Consider the following 11,065-nt stretch of genomic DNA (forward strand, 5'->3'; position numbering starts at 1 on the left):
CTTTTGGCCTAAGTTGGTCTATTGCCAGGGATAGCCTGGCGGATACCCGTAGGTGAAGTTGGGGTCATACTGCGATGAAGAAGACTCTGACTGCCACTGGCTGGCAACCACCTCTGGATCCCAAGAATAAACAGACTGTCGTGGAGGCTCATCTTGTGGCTCCGGTTCCGGGGCTGGTGTAGGATTCCGATAGGCTTGAACGGACGCCCACGGAATGATGTGAGGACCTGCAGACAAGTTAAACAAAGAGGGAGTAGGCAAAGTAATAGTCTCAGGGTGATGTTTATCAAAGTATAATTTATATTTGAGCTCCCCTTCACGACTCTTAACAAGAAAGTCATGCACTAGCATACTCTTATAATCTAAATAAGCACGGGGCAACGATGTTTCTTCTTTCTCCTCATGCCTAATAGGTATTTTAAAATATTCAGCTAGGCATGAAGCATAAATGCCTCCAAATATAGGGCCCTTAGTACGGTTCAGAGTTAACCGTCTAGCAACAATTCCACCCATACTAAAAGAGTTATTGCGGTATAAACCATGGAACAAAATAATAACATCAGGAACACTAAGGTTTCCATAGTTCCCGTGTCCAATCAAGCAACGGCTAGCAAATAAGGCAAAGTAGCGTAAAACAGGAAAATGTATGCTAGTAATCCTTGCATCAGAAACCTTCCTGGTTTCTCCCACAGTGATAGTGTTAATAAAAGCTTCTACTTCGTTACGGTGTGGTTCATCCAAGGTGCCCTGAAAGGGTATTTTGCAAACCTCGCAAAATTCAGCTAATGGCATCTCCTTAACAACGTCATATAAATGAAACTCTACTGATGGAGGTGATTTCTTAGGGAAAAAGTAGAAGTTTTGCCCAAAAGTATTTGTGAGTAAGAGATACTAATGACGTTGGTCACGGAGGAAGTCGGTGAGGCCAACATTCTCAATCAATAAATAGAAATCCTCATAAATCCCGGCTCTCCTCAAGAAGTCATCGGAAGGCCATTCACACGGCCGGACCTCCATGGTGCGAGGCAAATTAAATTTGGGCTTCTGCTCTTCTTCCTTTTGTTTTTCCTTCGAGCTTCGGCTCGACGAGCCCCTCAAAAGTCTCTTCATTATTTTCTGAAATAATCTGAAATTTTTAGTAGCTTCAAATAAAAGTGAACCAACTTCAATAAAATTGATAGCAACAACTCCCACAAGTGCCTAGGGCCTATATCAAGCATTAGAACTACTTGAAACCATATAAATTTGACATGCAAGCTCAAGAACATGGTCACCTATGCAGCACAAATTTGCAACGAATAAAGCACTAGAACAAAAAGTAATTGGGCTAATGGAGGAGTCACATACCAAGGAACAATCTCCCCAAGCAGTTTTGCGAGAGGTGCTTTGAGCAAGGAGATCAAAAATCCCAGCAACAGGGGCTGGAACTCGTGCTTGAGTTGGTTTTTCGTGTTTGCGTGAGGCAGAGGAAGAAGATGAGTGCAGTGATAAGTGGAGGAGGGTCATCGTGGGCCCACGAGGCTGGGGGGCACGCCCAGGGGGTAGGGCGCGCCCTCCACCCTCGTGGCAAGGTGGCGGCTCCCCCCGCGGTAATTTTTGCACAGTAAATCCTTAAATATTCCTGAAAAAATTATATTAAATTGGCATGGCATTCTGAGGACTTTTATTTTCGGGATATTTTTATATTGCACGGATAAGTCAGGAAACAGACAGAAAAAATACTATTTTACTTTATTTCTACTAAATAACAGAAAATATAAAGAGGGTACAGAAGGTTGTGCTTCTAGTTTCATCCGTCTCATGCTCATAAAAAAGAATCCACTAACAAGGTTGATCAAGTCTTGTTAACAAACTCATTCCGATTAACATGGAACGGGAGAAATTTCGAATAACACTATGTTACCTCAACGGGGATATGGACATCCCCAACAATAAGTATATCATATTTTTTTCTTGACAGTAGGGAGAGGAAATTCAAAACCTCCAAATATAATTGATGGAATTTTTCCAATAGAGTTGATACTATAAACTTGAGGTTGTTTCCTCGGGAAGTGTACCATGTGCTCATTACCATTAACATGAAAAGTAACATTGCCTTTGTTTCAATCAATAACAGCCCCTGCAGTATTAAGGAAAGGTCTTCCAAGAATAATAGACATACTATCATCCTTGGGAATATCAAGAATAACAAAGTCCGTTAAAATAGTAACGTTTGCAACTACAACAGGCACATCCTCACAAATACCGACATGTATAGCAGTTGATTTATCAGCCATTTGCAAGGATATTTCAGTAGGTGTCAACTTATTCAAGTCAAGTCTACGATATAAAGAGAGAGGCATAACACTAACACCGGCTCCAAGATCACATAAAGCAATTTTAACATAATTTCTCTTAATGGAGCATGGTATAGTAGGTACTCCTGGATCTCCAAGTTTCTTTGGTATTCCACCCTTAAAAGTATAATTAGCAAGCATGGTGGAAATTTCAGCTTCCGGTATCTTTCTTTTATTAGTAATGATATCCTTCATATACTTAGCATAAGGATTTGTTTTGAGCACATCAGTTAATCGCATACGCAAAAAGATGCGTCTAATCATTTCAGCAAAGCGCTCAAAATCCTCATCATCCTTTTTCTTGGATGGTTTCGGAGGAAAAGGCATGGGTTTCTGAACCCATGGTTCCCTTTCTTTACCATGTTTCCTAGCAATGAAGTCTCTTTTATCATAACGTTGATTCTTTGACTGTGGGTTATCAAGGTCAACAGCAGGTTCAACTTCTACATCATTATCATTACTAGGTTGAGCATCATCATGAACATCATCATTAATATTTTCACTAGGTTCATGTTCATTACCAGATTGTGTTTCAGCATCAGACATAGATATATCATTTGGATTCTCAGGTGGTTCAGCGATAGGTTCACTAGAAGTTTGCAAAGTCCTATCATTTTTCTTTTTCTTCTTTTTAGAAGAACTAGGTACATCAAAATTATTTCTCTGAGAATCTTGCTCGATTCTCTTAGGGTGGCCTTCAGGATACAAAGGTTCCTGAGTCATTCTACCAGTTCTAGTAGCCACTCTAATAGCATAATCATTTTTCTTACTATTCATTTCATTAAGCACTTCTTTCTGAGCTTTTAAGTACTTGTTCTACTTGAGTGGTAACCATAGAAGCATGTTTGCTAACAAGTTTAAGTTCACTTCTAATATTAGCCATAAAATCACCCAGGCGTTTAATCATAAAGGTATTCTGTTTTAATTGTCTACCAAAATAAGCACTAAAGTCATCTTGCTTAAACATAAAGTCATCAAACTCATCCAAGCACTGACTAGCAATTTTAGTAGGAGGGACTTCGGCTTTATCATACCTATAGAGAGAATTTACCTTTACTACCTGTGTCGGGATATCGGGATCAGGGGGTTCTTCAGTGAATAAGGAATTGAGATCATATACTTCTTCAATAGGCGGTAAATTAAGACCGTGTATTTCTTCAATAGGAGGTAAATTCTTAACATCTTCAGCTTTAATACCTTTTTCTTTCATAGATTTCTTTGCCTCTTGCATATCTTCGGGACTGAGAAATAGAACACCTCTCTTGTTCGGAGTTGGTTTAGGAATAGGTTCAGTAATTGGCTCTGGAGCTGGCTCAGGAGGTGGCTCGGGAGGTGCCCAATTATTTTCATTTGTCAACATATTATTCAATAGTATTTCAGCTTCATCTGGTGTTCTTTCCCTGAAAAGAGAACCAGCACAACTATCCAGGTAATCTCTGGAAGCATCAGTTAGTCCATTATAAAAGATATCAAGTATTTCAGGTTTCTTAAGAGGATGATCAGGCAAAGCATTAAGTAACTTGAGAAGCCTCCCCCAAGCTTGTGGGAGACTCTCTTCTTTAATTTGCATGAAGTTGTATATTTCCCTCAAAGCAGCTTGTTTCTTATGAGCAGGGAAATATTTAGCAGAGAAGTAATAAATCATATCCTGGGGACTACGCACACAACCAAGATCAAGAGAATTAAACCATATCTTACCATCACCCTTTAATGAGAATGGAAATATTTTGAGTAAATAAAGGTAGCGCGATCTCTCATCATTAGTAAACAGGGCGGCTATATCATTTAATTAGTAAGATGTGCACAACAGTTTTGGATTCATAGCCATAGAAAGGATCAGATTCAACCAAAGTAATTATATCTGGATCAACAGAAAATTCATAATAATCCTTATCGGGAACACAGATAGGTGAAGTAGCAAAAGCAGGGTCGGGTTTCATTCTATCTCTAAGAGATTCTTCACTCCATTTAACTAGCAGCCTCTTAAGTTCGTACCTATCCTGGCAAGCAAAAATAGCTGCAGAAGATTCCGCGTCAAAAAGATAACCCTTAGGAATAGCAGGCATATTCTCGTCATCACTATCATCATCGTATTCAAATTCAATAATTTCTTTTTCTCCAACCCTAGCAATTTGTTCATCAAGAAATTTACCAAGGGGCACAGTAGTATCAAGCATAGAAGTAGTTTCATCATAAGTATCATGCATAACAGAAGTGGCATCATCAATAACATGCGACATATCAGAACGGATAGCAGAAGCAGGTTTAGGTGTCGCAAGCTTACTCATAACAGAAGGTGAATCAAGTGCAGAGATAGATGGCAGTTCCTTACCTCCCCTCGTAGTTGAGGGATAAATTGTTGTCTTAGCGTCTTTCAAGTTCTTCATAGTGTCCAGCAGATATAAATCCCAAGTAACTCACAGAATAGAGTTATGCTCCCTGGCAACGGCACCAGAAAAAGGTCTTGATAACCCACAAGTATAGAGGATCGCAACAGTTTTCGAGGGTAGAGTATTCAACCCAAATTTATTGATTCGACACAAGGGGAGCCAAAGAATGTCCTCAAGTATTAGCAGCTGAGTTGTCAATACAACCACACTAGGAAACTTAGTATCTACAGCAAAGTGTTTAGTAGCAAAGTAATATGATAGTGGTGGTAATGGTAACAAAAGTAAAGACAGCAAAAGTAATGTTTTTGGTATTTTGTAGTGATTGTAACAGTAGCAACGGAAAAGTAAATAAGCGAGAACCACTATATGGAAAACTCGTAGGCACCAGATTAGTGATGGATAATTATGCCGGATGCGATTCGTCATGTAACAGTCATAACATAGGGTGACACAGAACTAGCTCCAATTCATCAATGTAATGTAGGCATATATTCCGAATATAGTCATACGTGCTTATGGAAAAGAACTTGCATGACATCTTTTGTCCTACCCTCCCGTGGCAGCAGGGTCCTATTGGAAACTAAGGGATATTAAGGCCTCCTTTTAATAGAGAACCGGAACAAAGCATTAGCACATAGTGAATACATGAACTCCTCAAACTATGGTCATCACAGGGAGTGGTCCCGATTATTGTCACTTCGGGGTTGCCGGATCATAACACATAGTAGGTGACTATAGACTTGCAAGATAGGATCAAGAACTCACATATATTCATGAAAACATAATAGGTTCAGATCTAAAATCATGGCACTCGGGCCCTAGTGACAAGCATTAAGCATAGCAAAGTCATAGCAACATCAATCTCAGAACATAGTGGATACTAGGGATCAAACCCTAACAAAACTAACTCGATTACATGATAAATCTCATCCAACCCATCACCGTCCAGCAAGCCTACGATGGAATTACTCACGCACGGCGGTGAGCATCATGAAATTGGTGATGGAGGATGGTTGATGATGACGACGGCGACGAATCCCCCTCTCCAGAGCCCCGAACGGACTCCAGATCAGCCCTCCCGAGAGAGATTAGGGCTTGGCGGTGGCTCTTTATTGTAAAACGCGATGATTTCTTCTCTCTGATTTTTTTCTCCCCGAAAGCCAATATATGGAGTTGGAGTTGGCATCGGAGGGTCTCCTGGGGCCCACGAGGTAGGGGGTGCGCCCAGGAGGGGGGGCGCGCCCCCCACCCTCGTGGACAGGGTGTGGGCCCCCTGGTCTTCATCTTTGGCGAGGATTTTTTATTATTTGTTCTAAGATATTCCGTGGAGTTTCAGGTCATTCCGAGAACTTTTGTTTTCTGCACATAAAACAACATCATGGCAATTCTGCTGAAAACAGCGTCAGTCCGGGTTAGTTCCATTCAAATCATACAAGTTAGAGTCCAAAACAAGGGCAAAAGTGTTTGGAAAAGTAGATACGACGGAGACGTATCACCCCCAAGGAGGGGCCTGCCTCCCCTCCTCCCAAGAGGGGCCGCGGCCGTCCCCGCAAGCACCCTGCAGCTCCTCCGGCAGCATCCAGGGGGCGCGGGCGTGCACCCCCCACAGGCAGCATTGCACCGGGCGCCCGTGATGGCACCTCTTCCCGCGGCGGGGGCTACCGGCCCTGGAGCAGCCCCCATGATGAAGGGAGGCGCGTCGTGCTCGTGCGCCCGCCCCGACCGCGCTTTTCTTCACTTGAGGTGCTTCCCAAGTTCGTGGTGTGGTTGGAGAGCCCGGCTGGCACCTCGCTCCGGATCCCTCGCTTCTTCTCCGGCGAGCTTCCTTCTTTGGGGCTTGCTGGCCTCCGACTGCAGGCTAATGGGTGCTGCAGCAGAGCCTCGTGGGTCAGCACCGAGGTTTCCGCCTCTGGAAGCGTGGTGCTAACCTTCGGCTGGCAGACTTTTGCCCACGCGCGTGGCCTAGGCGGAAGGTGCACCCTCCACTTCAAGTACGACGGCCTGGCGACCCTCTACGTGAGGGTATTCAGGGGGGACGGCCGCCGCGTGGGGTGCTGCCCAGAAGACAGCAGCGACGACGATGGTGGCGACGGCGAACTTGGCCTTGGCGATGCGCGCTCCTCCTCTTGTGTTGGCAGCTCCTCCTCAGACGAGAGCTCGAGCAGTGGTGGCTACGACCAGCCTCCGCGTCGTCGTGCTTGTGTCGAGGACGCCGGTGGCTCATCCCGTCGTAGCGCCCCAGTGAAGCCGGAAAGGAGCCCAGCCTGAAGCTGGGGGCCGGCGAACTTGGAATCAAGGCCGGTGGTTCCAGATCTCCTGTGGGAGAACTAGTGGAGCGCCAGGCTACCTTGAGGCGTTGCTTGAGGATGCGGCGCTGGTGCAAGCCTGCACGCCTTTGGGCCCTCTTTGTTTAGATTTTCCTTTCTCCTGCAAATCTAAAAAAGAAGAATGTACCCTGCGAGGGCGTGTAACGAACTGCTGCTGCTATGCCTTTTTATGTTATGGTTGCTGTCCTTGATGCTGCGTTGCAACATTTGTAATTTGAGCGGGTCAAGGTAGGAAGGCTTAGCTTGATGCGTGCACTCGTCCTCCGCCTCATGAGAACCTATCCTTAGGTACTTGACAGGCCCCCCAGGGCGTACACCCTGTGCCCTCAAGAGATACCTTGTGCCCTCAGGAGCCGTAGCATGGCAGAGCCATCCCTTGCAGGAAGAGAAAATTTGTCGAGCGACTTGCTCCCCTTTACACGAGCCCCCTGCCATAGGTTAAGGGCCTGATGCACCGCGTCGCGCTGCCCGGGGGGCACGGACATGAGGGGTGCCAGCGCCAGCGGACTCGATCGAGGGCTCCTCGCGAGGATAAAGCCGAAATAACGGGGTTCAGCATGGTGCGTGCGCGCAAAGGCAGGCCCTGGGCGCACACACCTACCTAGCCCCACGCGCGAGGAGCGCGAGGAGAAGTGGCAGGCGACTGCCACCTCCCTCACGCCCTTAGACCAAAGCAGCTTATGAGAAAACACACTTGAGGAACCAACGCTCGAGAATACCAAATCCATTGAAAAACTTACTAAGAAAATCACAAGCAACTTCAGAAAGCAAATGAACAGCCGCGTTCGGCACCTAATCTAGTCTTCTCACTAGTGCAGAGCTAAGTGCTGCCACTAGGACGTGGGAGGGAGCCCCCATGAGGCCCCAGGGCGACTCTCAAGAGACTCCGGGGCGTGTACAACCCCACTCATTATTATGTGAGAGTGTCACGAGCGGAGACCTTCACAGGCCGGAGCCTTGCTTCACAGGCTGGAGCCTTGCTTCACAGGCCGGAGCCTTTCTTCAGGGATAGAACTTCCGAAGATGCTGGATGTTCCAGGCGTTCTAGATGGGGACCCCGTCCTGTGTCTCCAGGTGCGCGGCGCCAAGCCTGGAGGCACCGGCAACCCTAAACGGGCCCTCCCACATGGGAGAGAGCTTATGCAGCCCCTCCCTGGAGAGCACCCGCCTCAGGACGAGATCGCCCAACTCTAACGTCCTGGAGCGGATGCTGCGGCAGTGGTACCGCTGCAACGCCTGCTAGTACCTCGCTGCCCGGAGCGAGGCTTGACAGCGGCGTTCCTCCCCCAGCACGAGTTCCATCCTCCGCGTGGTGTCCTGCTGCGTTTCATTGAACGCCAGGACCCGCGTGGAGAGATGCTTGAACTTGTGAGGGAGAACCGCTTCTGCTCCATAGACAAGGAAGAAGGGCGTTTCTCCTGTTGGCTTTGTCGCGCTGGTGCGGATGGACCACAGCACGGACTGCAGCTCATCGAGCCAGCCCCTGCCGCATGCGTCGAGCTTCTTCTTGAAGGTGCGGGTCTTGAGGCCCCTGAGGACCTCCACATTGGCTCTCTCAGCATGTCCATTGCTCCGTGGGTGTGCCACTGAGGCGTAGCGGATCTGCGTTCCAAGGTTAGCATAGTATGTTTTGAAAAGATTGCTAGTGAACTGTGAGCCATTGTCGGTGATGATGCAATTCAGGACCCCAAATCGGCTCACGATTCCCTTGATGAACTTGACGATTGATCCTGCTGGGATGGTGCGCATGGCTTCTACCTCCGGCCACTTGGTGAACTTGTCAATGGCGGCGTAGAGGTATCGGTAGCCCCCTGGCGCCCGAGGGAATGGCCCCACGATGTCCAGCCCCCAGACCGCAAATGGCCACATGAGCGGGATCGTCTGGAGGCCCTGCGCGGGCTGATGGATCTTCTTGGCGTGGAACTGGCATGCTTCACAAGAGTGTACCAGCTCGGTAGCGTCGTTGAGCGCGGTGGGCCAGTAGAAGTCGTTGCAGAACACCTTGCCCACCAGGGTACGGGACGAAGAGTGATGCCCACAATCCCCACCATGGATGTCCGCCAGTAGCTCGAGCCCCTGCTCCCTGGAGATGCACTGCAACAAAACGTCATAGGGCCTCCTGCGATATAACTCACCATCATTGATACAGTATGCGGTGGCCTGACATGCCACGCGCTCAGCATCCTCTTCCTTCTCTGGCAGGGTCCCTCGAAGCAAGTATGCCTTGAACTCTTCTGTCCAGCACGCCTCCTAAGGCTCGAGCGCGAGCAGCAAGCGGGCTCCTGAGGGATGACCACAGGCTGGAGCTCCCCTCTCTGGTGCCTGTGGCAGGTCCTCTTGAGGTGGTGCTGGAGTCGTGACGTGCGGAACCGCAGATGGCTTGAAGAGTCGTTCCTCAAACACACGTGGCTCCTGAGGGAGCCTACGCGAGGCTCTTTTGGCGATGTTGTCTGCTTCCTTGTTCATCCCGCGCGGCGCATGCTGCAGCTCCACGCCCATGAACCGCTTCTCCATCTTGCGCACCTCTTCTAGGTATGCCTCCATGTGTTCGTCCTTAGGCATGTACTCCTTGTTGGAGAAATTAACAAGAAGCTGAGAGTCGCCCTTGATGGTGAGGCACTTTACCCCCAGCGCGGCCGCGGCCCTAAGCCCGGTGAGCAAGCCTTCGAATTATGCGATGTTGTTGGAGACCTTCTCGCCCCACTGGAAGCAGAGTTGTACTGCATAGCAAAGCGTGTCCTTGGTGGGCGAGATGAGGATGGCCCCCGCCCCTGCGCCTTGACGAGAAAACGCCCCATCGAAGTACATGACCCATCCATCTAGCTCTTCATCCCCTGGCAGAAGGGAGCAGTCCTTGCCTTCTCCATGATCTGGAGCGTCGGTCCACTCGGCCACGAAGTCAACGAGGGCCGCGCCTTTGATGACCCTGGTGGTACTGAACTCGAGATCAAATGCTTGAAGCTCAATGTTCCATTCAGCAACTCGCCCGGCTGCATTCGGGCTCCGGAGCACTCTCTCTAGCGGGTATGCTGAGACAACTTTGATGGGGTGGCCTTGAAAGTAGTGGCGCAGCTTCCTGGAGGCGACTAGAAGTGCGAGCAAGAGCTTTTGTGGCATGGGGTATCGTGCCCAGGCCTCCCTTAGTACTTTCCTAACGAAGTAAATGGGGTGCTCAACGAGGGAGGAGGCATCAGCAGAATCCTGTTCTTCATGAGGGCACGGGTCCCTTTTGGCCTCGTGAGGCCTGTGCTCTGGAGCCTCGATAGCCACGGGGTCGATCATGGCCTCTGGAGGAATGTCGATCACTGTGTTGGCCGAGACTTCAGATGCCTTCCCCGGGGTGTGCTGCACTTCGCTTGCTGGTTGTGCATCCTGCTGTGGCTTCTTGATCGGGCGCTCCTTCCTTAGCGCCACCAGGGCAGTGCTTGCTGAGTGCGGGTTGCTTCCAGATAGAGCACCAAGGGCTCGAGAGGGCGCGATGCCACCATCACGGGCGGACTGGTCATATATCTCTTGAGGTCGTGGAAGGCTGCATCTACCTTGGGGGTCCACTTGAATGGCTCCTTCCTTTTCATCATCTTGAAAAACGGGAGGGCACGCTCCCCCAGCTTGGAAATGAAGCATCCAAGCGAAGTTATGTAGCCAGCCAACTTCTGCATCTCCTTCAGGGTTTGCGGGGGTTTCATGTCTTCTATTGCCTTGACCTTTTTTGGGTTAGCCTCGATACCTCTGTGCGATACCAAGAAGCCTAGCAGCTTGCCGGAGGGGACCCCGAACACACACTTCTCGGGGTTAAGCCGGAGATCCACCATGCGCAGGCTGGCAAACGTCTCCTCTAGATCTTCTATTAGAGTCCTAGCCTCCCGAGACTTCACCACAATATCATCGACGTAGGCCTCAGCGTTTCTCCCGAGCTGTGAACCCAGGGCGATGTGCATCAACCGCTGGAAGGTTGCTCCGGCGTTGCGCAGCCTGAAGGGCATGCAGGTGTAGCAGTACACCCCGCATGGGG

The 11,065-nt window shown here is 48.7% G+C and overlaps 1 pseudogene; it reads right to left on the reverse strand.

Moving 5' to 3' along the window:
• Positions 1-9,567, reverse strand: part of LOC119292783 — a 42,620-nt pseudogene extending 33,053 nt beyond the window's left edge.
• Positions 9,568-11,065: the final 1,498 nt, after the last annotated feature.

Source organism: Triticum dicoccoides, chromosome 4B (assembly GCF_002162155.2).
Source record: "Triticum dicoccoides isolate Atlit2015 ecotype Zavitan chromosome 4B, WEW_v2.0, whole genome shotgun sequence".
NCBI classification, from domain to species: Eukaryota; Viridiplantae; Streptophyta; class Magnoliopsida; order Poales; family Poaceae; genus Triticum; species Triticum dicoccoides.